The sequence below is a fragment of the Leptodactylus fuscus genome (assembly GCF_031893055.1).
Source record: "Leptodactylus fuscus isolate aLepFus1 chromosome 5 unlocalized genomic scaffold, aLepFus1.hap2 SUPER_5_unloc_1, whole genome shotgun sequence".
Taxonomy (NCBI): Eukaryota; Metazoa; Chordata; class Amphibia; order Anura; family Leptodactylidae; genus Leptodactylus; species Leptodactylus fuscus.
The window spans coordinates 514,897-526,225 of record NW_027439806.1 but is presented as its reverse complement, the minus strand read 5'-3'; positions in this window follow the sequence as shown (position 1 = coordinate 526,225).

The following is an 11,329-nucleotide window of genomic DNA, read 5'->3' as shown; positions in this document are numbered from 1 at the left end:
ATTGATCCTTATTGTGCTGACACTTTGGTAGGATCTGGTGATCTAGCAGATCAGTCGTACATTGCGTTACTGTGTGTCTGATACGCTCGGACATCACTGTACTATTTCTTTCTGCAATATTCCCGAGGGGGGGAGGGGGCTGGTTTTAGTGGTTGGGCCATGTTTTATGTGACCAATTGCTGTACCCTCCATTATTGCTGGATACTTGTGATTTTGTACTAAAGACAATATACTATATATATATATATATATATATATATATATATATATATATATATATATATATATACTCTTCATGCCTCATACTCTATGATCAGATGTTGTACCTTTGTGCGGCTACAAGGTTATTTTGTGCTTTTGGGGGCTTTGTTGGTTGTCGTCTTTAGATATTTGGATACCTGATAGCCCAAAGTGCAAAGAAAAAGCAAAATCGGAAAACCACAATATATGAAGAGTCAGCAATGAAAAGCCACAGCCAGCAGGGGGAGCCCTACATAGAAAACCTGCGACAGCAGAGCCAATGTCACTGAGAACAGGTAGTGCAGAGAACAAGAGAAGTAGTACTGTGCACTGCCTGTCTATACAGGAGAAGTGGTACTGGGCACTGCCCGTATATACAGGAGAAGTGGTACTGTGCACTGCCCGTATATACAGGAGAAGTGGTACTGTGCACTGCCTGTCTATACAGGAGAACTGGTACTGTGCACTGCCCGTATATACAGAAGTGGTACTGTGCACTGCCTGTCTATACAGGAGAAGTGGTACTGTGCACTGCCTGTCTATACAGGAGAAGTGGTACTGTGCACTGCCTGTCTATACAGGAGAAGTGGTACTGTGCACTGCCCGTATATACAGGAGAAGTGGTACTGTGCACTGCCCGTATATACAGGACAAGAGAAGTGGTACTGTGCACTGCCTGTCTATACAGGAGAAGTGGTACTGTGCACTGCCTGTCTATACAGGAGAAGTGGTACTGTGCACTGCCTGTCTATACAGGAGAACTGGTACTGTGCACTGCCCGTATATACAGGAGAAGTGGTACTGTGCACTGCCTGTCTATACAGGAGAACTGGTACTGTGCACTGCCCGTATATACAGGAGAAGTAGTACTGTGCACTGTCCATATATACAGGAGAAGTGGTACTGTGCACTGCCCGTATATACAGGAGAAGTGGTACTGTGCACTGCCCGTATATACAGGAGAAGTGGTACTGTGCACTGTCTGTATATACAGGACTAGAGAAGTGGTACTGTGCACTGCCCGTATATACAGGAGAAGTGGTACTGTGCACTGTCTGTATATACAGGACTAGAGAAGTGGTACTGTGCACTGTCCATATATACAGGACAAGAGAAGTGGTACTGTGCACTGTCCATATATACAGGACAAGAGAAGTGGTACTGTGCACTGTCCATATATACAGGACAAGAGAAGTGGTACTGTGCACTGTCCGTATATACAGGAGAAGTGGTACTGTGCACTGCCCGTATATACAGGACAAGAGAAGTGGTACTGTGCACTGTCCATATATACAGGACTAGAGAAGTGGTACTGTGCACTGCCCGTATATACAGGACAAGAGAAGTGGTACTGTGCACTGTCCATATATCCCATATGAGAAGTGATACTGTGCACTGTCCGTATATTCAGTATAAGAGAAGTGGTACTGTGCACTGTCCGTATATACAGGACAAGAGAAGTGGTACTGTGCACTGTCCATATATACAGGAGAAGTGATACTGTGCACTGTCCGTATATACAGGAGAAGTGGTACTGTGCACTGCCCGTATATACAGGACAAGAGAAGTGGTACTGTGCACTGTCCATATATCCCATATGAGAAGTGGTACTGTGCACTGTCCGTATATTCAGTATAAGAGAAGTGGTACTGTGCACTGTCCGTATATACAGTATAAGAGAAGTGGTACTGTGCACTGTCCGTATATACAGGACAAGTGGTATTCAGAGTCCTATCTGGGGTGAGTTTTCCCCATTATGAGATATGCAAAGCCTGATGGGGGTAGTAGTGATATTGGACCTCCTCTTCGTTGCACAGACATGCTCAGTGTTACTCCAGGTCTTCCCACGCACAGGACCTTGATCCTCTCCCACAGGGTATCACCAGTGATATTAATACTGATGTGTTTGCTTTGGCCCACTGCCTGGCTTTTCGGCAGGCCAGACCTTGCGCAGTGAGGGGCCAGGTCTTGGCACACACCTCTCACACTCTGCACGTCTCTGGAAACCCTGACAAGCTGAAAGTGCTTCGACCTCTGACTGCTGCGACCTCTGACTCCTAGAGCAAACAAGACTCTTAGGCTCCACAGCACTAGAACAAACAGCCAGCAGCACCGGGCCCCCGAGTGCTCTGCCCAGAGACGGCCAAGACCCAGCAAAAGCAAAATATTTGCAGAACTTTGGGTCCTGATAAAAAAAAATCTCCATTTACTTTCTACAAGTAAAGAACAAAAAGATACAGACAAAAAAAAATGTTAAAAAAACATTGGGGGAGATGAAAAAAAACTCACCAACTCCGACATCAGAAGTAAATTGACTCTTTGTAATTATATTGTTGTTATTGTATTATTAATTAGATGTCTATATCTGCATCCTACGCCCAACACTGTACATGGGGGTGCTCACTGACACTGTATATGGGGTTGCAATAAAAAAGCATAGAATTACATTACATTATCCTGTACTGATCCTGAGTTACATCCTGTATTATACCCTAGAGCTGCGCTCACTATTCTGCTGGTGAAGTCACTGTGTACATACATTACTTATCCTGTATTATACCCTAGAGCTGCGCTCACTATTCTGCTGGTGCAGTCACTGTGTACATACATTACATTACTTATCCTGTATTATACTCCAGAGCTGCGCTCACTATTCTGCTGGTACAGTCACTGTGTACACACATTACTTATCCTGTATTATACTCCAGAGCTGGGCTCACTATTCTGATAGTGCAGTCACTGTGTACATACATTACATTACTTATCCTGTATTATACTCCAGAGCTGCGCTCACTATTCTGCTGGTGCAGTCACTGTGTACATACATTACATTACTTATCCTGTATTATACCCCAGAGCTGCGCTCACTATTCTGCTGGTACAGTCACTGTGTACATACATTACATTACTTATCCTGTATTATACTCCGGAGCTGCGCTCACTATTCTGCTGGTACAGTCACTGTGTACATACATTACATTACTTATCCTGTATTATACTCCAGAGCTGCGGTCACTATTCTGCCGGTGCAGTCACTGTGTACATACATTACATTATTTATCCTGTATTATACCCCAGAGCTGCGCTCACTATTCTGCTGTTGTAGTCACTGTGTACATACATTACATTACTTATCCTGTATTATACTCCAGAGCTGCGCTCACTATTCTGCTGGTACAGTCACTGTGTACATACATTACATTACTTATCCTGTATTATACTCCAGAGCTGCGCTCCCTATTCTGCTGGTACAGTCACTGTGTACATACATTACATTACTTATCCTGTATTATACTCCAGAGCTGCGCTCACTATTCTGCTGGTACAGTCACTGTGTACATACATTACATTACTTATCCTGTATTATGCTCCAGAGCTGCGCTCACTATTCTGCTGGTACAGTCACTGTGTACATACATTACATTACTTATCCTGTATTATGCTCCAGAGCTGCGCTCACTATTCTGCTGGTGCAGTCACTGTGTACATACATTACATTACTTATCCTGTATTATACTCCAGAGCTGCGCTCACTATTCTGCTGGTGCAGTCACTGTGTACATACATTACATTACTTATCCTGTATTATACTCCAGAGCTGCGCTCACTATTCTGCTGGTGCAGTCACTGTGTACATACATTACTTATCCTGTATTATACTCCAGAGCTGCGCTCACTATTCTGCTGGTGCAGTCACTGTGTACATACATTACATTACTTATCCTGTATTATACTCCAGAGTTGCGCTCACTATTCTGCAGGTGCAGTCACTGTGTACATACATTACATTACTTATCCTGTATTATACTCCAGAGCTGCGCTCACTATTCTGCTGGTACAGTCACTGTGTACATACATTACTTATCCTGTATTATACTCCAGAGCTGCGCTCACTATTCTGCTGGTACAGTCACTGTGTACATACATTACATTACTTATCCTGCATTATGCTCCAGAGCTGCGCTCACTATTCTGCTGGTACAGTCACTATGTACATACATTACATTACTTATCCTGTATTATACTCCAGAGCTGCGCTCACTATTCTGCTGGTACAGTCACTGTGTACATACATTACATTACTTATCCTGTATTATACTCCAGAGCTGCGCTCACTATTCTGCTGGTGCAGTCACTGTGTACATACATTACATTACTTATCCTGTATTATACTCCAGACCTGCGCTCACTATTCTGCTGGTACAGTCACTGTGTACATACATTACATTACTTATCCTGTATTATACTCCAGAGCTGCGCTCACTATTCTGCTGGTGCAGTCACTGTGTACATACATTACATTACTTATCCTGTATTATACTCCAGAGTTGCGCTCACTATTCTGCAGGTGCAGTCACTGTGTACATACATTACATTACTTATCCTGTATTATACTCCAGAGCTGCGCTCACTATTCTGCTGGTACAGTCACTGTGTACATACATTACTTATCCTGTATTATACTCCAGAGCTGCGCTCACTATTCTGCTGGTACAGTCACTGTGTACATACATTACTTATCCTGCATTATGCTCCAGAGCTGCGCTCACTATTCTGCTGGTACAGTCACTATGTACATACATTACATTACTTATCCTGTATTATACTCCAGAGCTGCGCTCACTATTCTGCTGGTACAGTCACTGTGTACATACATTACATTACTTATCCTGTATTATACTCCAGAGCTGCGCTCACTATTCTGCTGGTGCAGTCACTGTGTACATACATTACATTACTTATCCTGTATTATACTCCAGAGCTGCGCTCACTATTCTGCTGGTGCAGTCACTGTGTACATACATTACATTACTTATCCTGTATTATACTCCAGAGCTGCGCTCACTATTCTGCTGGTACAGTCACTGTGTACATACATTACATTACTTATCCTGTATTATACTCCAGAGCTGCGCTCACTATTCTGCTGGTACAGTCACTGTGTACATACATTACATTACTTATCCTGTATTATACTCCAGAGCTGCGCTCACTATTCTACTGGTACAGTCACTGTGTACATACATTACATTACTTATCCTGTATTATACTCCAGAGCTGCGCTCACTATTCTGCTGGTGCAGTCACTGTGTACATACATTACATTACTTATCCTGTATTATACTCCAGAGCTGCGCTCACTATTCTGCTGGTACAGTCACTGTGTACATACATTACATTACTTATCCTGTATTATACTCCAGAGCTGCGCTCACTATTCTGCTGGTACAGTCACTGTGTACATACATTACATTACTTATCCTGTATTATACCCCAGAGCTGCGCTCACTATTCTGCTGGTACAGTCACTGTGTACATACATTACATTACTTATCCTGTATTATACCCCAGAGCTGCGCTCACTATTCTGCTGGTACAGTCACTGTGTACATACATTACATTACTTATCCTGTATTATACCCCAGAGCTGCGCTCACTATTCTGCTGCTGCAGTCACTGTGTACATACATTACATTACTTATCCTGTATTATACCCCAGAGCTGCGCTCACTATTCTGCTGGTGCAGTCACTGTGTACATACATTACATTACTTATCCTGTATTATACTCCAGAGCTGCGCTCACTACTCTACTGGTACAGTCACTGTGTACATACATTACTTATCCTGTATTATACTCCAGAGCTGCGCTCACTATTCTGCTGGTACAGTCACTGTGCACATACATTACATTACTTATCCTGTTTTATACTCCAGAGCTGCGCTCACTATTCTGCTGGTGCAGTCACTGTGTACATACATTACATTACTTATCCTGTATTATACTCCAGAGCTGCGCTCACTATTCTGCTGGTACAGTCACTGTGTACATACATTACTTATCCTGTATTATACTCCAGAGCTGCGCTCACTATTCTGTTGGTGCAGTCACTGTGTACATACATTACATTACTTATCCTGTATTATACCCCAGAGCTGCGCTCACTATTCTGCTGGTGCAGACACTGTGTACATACATTACATTATTTATCCTGTATTATACTCCAGAGCTACGCTCACTATTCTGCTGGTGCAGTCACTGTGTACATACATTACATTACTGATCCTGTATTATACTCCAGAGCTGCGCTCACTACTCTTCTGGTGTCACTGTGTACATATATTAGATGTCCTGTAATAAGATGGAGGAGTATATAACTATACAGGGTGTAATAAGATGGAGGAGTATATAACTATACAGGGTGTAATAAGATGGAGGAGTATATAACTATACAGGGTGTAATAAGATGGAGGAGTATATAACTATACAGGGTGTAATAAGATGGAGGAGTATATAACTATACAGAGGTGTAATAAGATGGAGGCGTATATAACTATACAGAGGTGTAATAAGATGGAGGAGTATATAACTATACAGGGGTGTAATAAGATGGAGGAGTATATAACTATACAGGGGTGTAATAAGATGGAGGAGTATATAACTATACAGGGGTGTAATAAGATGGAGGAGTATATAACTATACAGGGGTGTAATAAGATGGAGGAGTATATAACTATACAGAGGTGTAATAAGATGGAGGAGTATATAACTATACAGGGTGTAATAAGATGGAGGAGTATATAACTATACAGGGGTGTAATAAAATGGAGGAGTATATAACTATACAGGGTGTAATAAGATGGAGGAGTATATAACTATACAGGGTGTAATAAGATGGAGGAGTATATAACTATACAGAGGTGTAATAAGATGGAGGAGTATATAACTATACAGGGTGTAATAAGATGGAGGAGTATATAACTATACAGAGGTGTAATAAGATGGAGGAGTATATAACTATACAGAGGTGTAATAAGATGGAGGAGTATATAACTATACAGAGGTGTAATAAGATGGAGGAGTATATAACTATACAGAGGTGTAATAAGATGGAGGAGTCTATAACTATACAGGGTGTAATAACATGGAGGAGTATATAACTATACAGAGGTGTAATAAGATGGAGGAGTATATAACTATACAGAGGTGTAATAAGATGGAGGAGTATATAACTATACAGAGGTGTAATAAGATGGAGGAGTATATAACTATACAGGGTGTAATAACATGGAGGAGTATATAACTATACAGGGTGTAATAAGATGGAGGAGTATATAACTATACAGGGTGTAATAAGATGGAGGAGTATATAACTATACAGAGGTGTAATAAGATGGAGGAGTATATAACTATACAGGGGTGTAATAAGATGGAGGAGTATATAACTATACAGGGTGTAATAAGATGGAGGAGTATATAACTATACAGGGGTGTAATAAGATGGAGGAGTATATAACTATACAGGGGTGTAATAAGATGGAGGAGTATATAACTATACAGAGGTGTAATAAGATGGAGGAGTCTATAACTATACAGGGTGTAATAACATGGAGGAGTATATAACTATACAGGGTGTAATAAGATGGAGGAGTATATAACTATACAGGGTGTAATAAGATGGAGGAGTATATAACTATACAGAGGTGTAATAAGATGGAGGAGTGTATAACTATACAGAGGTGTAATAAGATGGAGGAGTATATAACTATACAGAGGTGTAATAAGATGGAGGAGTATATAACTATACAGGGGTGTAATAAGATGGAGTAGTATATAACTATACAGGGTGTAATAAGATGGAGGAGTATATAACTATACAGAGGTGTAATAAGATGGAGGAGTATATAACTATACAGAGGTGTAATAAGATGGAGGAGTATATAACTATACAGGGTGTAATAAGATGGAGGAGTATATAACTATACAGGGTGTAATAAGATGGAGGAGTATATAACTATACAGAGGTGTAATAAGATGGAGGAGTATATAACTATACAGAGGTGTAATAAGATGGAGGAGTATATAACTATACAGGGGTGTAATAAGATGGAGGAGTATATAACTATACAGGGGTGTAATAAGATGGAGGAGTATATAACTATACAGGGGTGTAATAAGATGGAGGAGTATATAACTATACAGGGGTGTAATAAGATGGAGGAGTATATAACTATACAGAGGTGTAATAAGATGAAGGAGTATATAACTATACAGGGTGTAATAAGATGGAGGAGTATATAACTATACAGGGGTGTAATAAGATGGAGGAGTATATAACTATACAGGGTGTAATAAGATGGAGGAGTATATAACTATACAGGGTGTAATAAGATGGAGGAGTATATAACTATACAGAGGTGTAATAAGATGGAGGAGTATATAACTATACAGAGGTGTAATAAGATGGAGGAGTATATAACTATACAGGGTGTAATAAGATGGAGGAGTATATAACTATACAGAGGTGTAATAAGATGGAGGAGTATATAACTATACAGAGGTGTAATAAGATGGAGGAGTATATAACTATACAGAGGTGTAATAAGATGGAGGAGTATATAACTATACAGAGGTGTAATAAGATGGAGGAGTCTATAACTATACAGGGTGTAATAACATGGAGGAGTATATAACTATACAGAGGTGTAATAAGATGGAGGAGTATATAACTATACAGAGGTGTAATAAGATGGAGGAGTCTATAACTATACAGGGGTGTAATAAGATGGAGGAGTATATAACTATACAGGGTGTAATAAGATGGAGGAGTATATAACTATACAGGGGTGTAATAAGATGGAGGAGTATATAACTATACAGGGGTGTAATAAGATGGAGGAGTATATAACTATACAGAGGTGTAATAAGATGGAGGAGTCTATAACTATACAGGGTGTAATAACATGGAGGAGTATATAACTATACAGGGTGTAATAAGATGGAGGAGTATATAACTATACAGGGTGTAATAAGATGGAGGAGTATATAACTATACAGAGGTGTAATAAGATGGAGGAGTGTATAACTATACAGAGGTGTAATAAGATGGAGGAGTATATAACTATACAGAGGTGTAATAAGATGGAGGAGTATATAACTATACAGGGGTGTAATAAGATGGAGTAGTATATAACTATACAGGGTGTAATAAGATGGAGGAGTATATAACTATACAGAGGTGTAATAAGATGGAGGAGTATATAACTATACAGAGGTGTAATAAGATGGAGGAGTATATAACTATACAGGGTGTAATAAGATGGAGGAGTATATAACTATACAGGGTGTAATAAGATGGAGGAGTATATAACTATACAGAGGTGTAATAAGATGGAGGAGTATATAACTATACAGAGGTGTAATAAGATGGAGGAGTATATAACTATACAGGGGTGTAATAAGATGGAGGAGTATATAACTATACAGGGGTGTAATAAGATGGAGGAGTATATAACTATACAGGGGTGTAATAAGATGGAGGAGTATATAACTATACAGGGGTGTAATAAGATGGAGGAGTATATAACTATACAGAGGTGTAATAAGATGGAGGAGTATATAACTATACAGGGTGTAATAAGATGGAGGAGTATATAACTATACAGGGGTGTAATAAGATGGAGGAGTATATAACTATACAGGGTGTAATAAGATGGAGGAGTATATAACTATACAGGGTGTAATAAGATGGAGGAGTATATAACTATACAGAGGTGTAATAAGATGGAGGAGTATATAACTATACAGAGGTGTAATAAGATGGAGGAGTATATAACTATACAGGGTGTAATAAGATGGAGGAGTATATAACTATACAGAGGTGTAATAAGATGGAGGAGTATATAACTATACAGAGGTGTAATAAGATGGAGGAGTATATAACTATACAGAGGTGTAATAAGATGGAGGAGTATATAACTATACAGAGGTGTAATAAGATGGAGGAGTCTATAACTATACAGGGTGTAATAACATGGAGGAGTATATAACTATACAGAGGTGTAATAAGATGGAGGAGTATATAACTATACAGAGGTGTAATAAGATGGAGGAGTCTATAACTATACAGGGGTGTAATAAGATGGAGGAGTATATAACTATACAGGGTGTAATAAGATGGAGGAGTATATAACTATACAGGGGTGTAATAAGATGGAGGAGTATATAACTATACAGGGGTGTAATAAGATGGAGGAGTATATAACTATACAGAGGTGTAATAAGATGGAGGAGTCTATAACTATACAGGGTGTAATAACATGGAGGAGTATATAACTATACAGGGTGTAATAAGATGGAGGAGTATATAACTATACAGGGTGTAATAAGATGGAGGAGTATATAACTATACAGAGGTGTAATAAGATGGAGGAGTGTATAACTATACAGAGGTGTAATAAGATGGAGGAGTATATAACTATACAGAGGTGTAATAAGATGGAGGAGTATATAACTATACAGGGGTGTAATAAGATGGAGTAGTATATAACTATACAGGGTGTAATAAGATGGAGGAGTATATAACTATACAGAGGTGTAATAAGATGGAGGAGTATATAACTATACAGAGGTGTAATAAGATGGAGGAGTATATAACTATACAGGGTGTAATAAGATGGAGGAGTATATAACTATACAGGGTGTAATAAGATGGAGGAGTATATAACTATACAGAGGTGTAATAAGATGGAGGAGTATATAACTATACAGAGGTGTAATAAGATGGAGGAGTATATAACTATACAGGGGTGTAATAAGATGGAGGAGTATATAACTATACAGGGGTGTAATAAGATGGAGGAGTATATAACTATACAGGGGTGTAATAAGATGGAGGAGTATATAACTATACAGGGGTGTAATAAGATGGAGGAGTATATAACTATACAGAGGTGTAATAAGATGGAGGAGTATATAACTATACAGGGTGTAATAAGATGGAGGAGTATATAACTATACAGGGGTGTAATAAGATGGAGGAGTATATAACTATACAGGGTGTAATAAGATGGAGGAGTATATAACTATACAGGGTGTAATAAGATGGAGGAGTATATAACTATACAGAGGTGTAATAAGATGGAGGAGTATATAACTATACAGAGGTGTAATAAGATGGAGGAGTATATAACTATACAGGGTGTAATAAGATGGAGGAGTATATAACTATACAGAGGTGTAATAAGATGGAGGAGTATATAACTATACAGAGGTGTAATAAGATGGAGGAGTATATAACTATACAGAG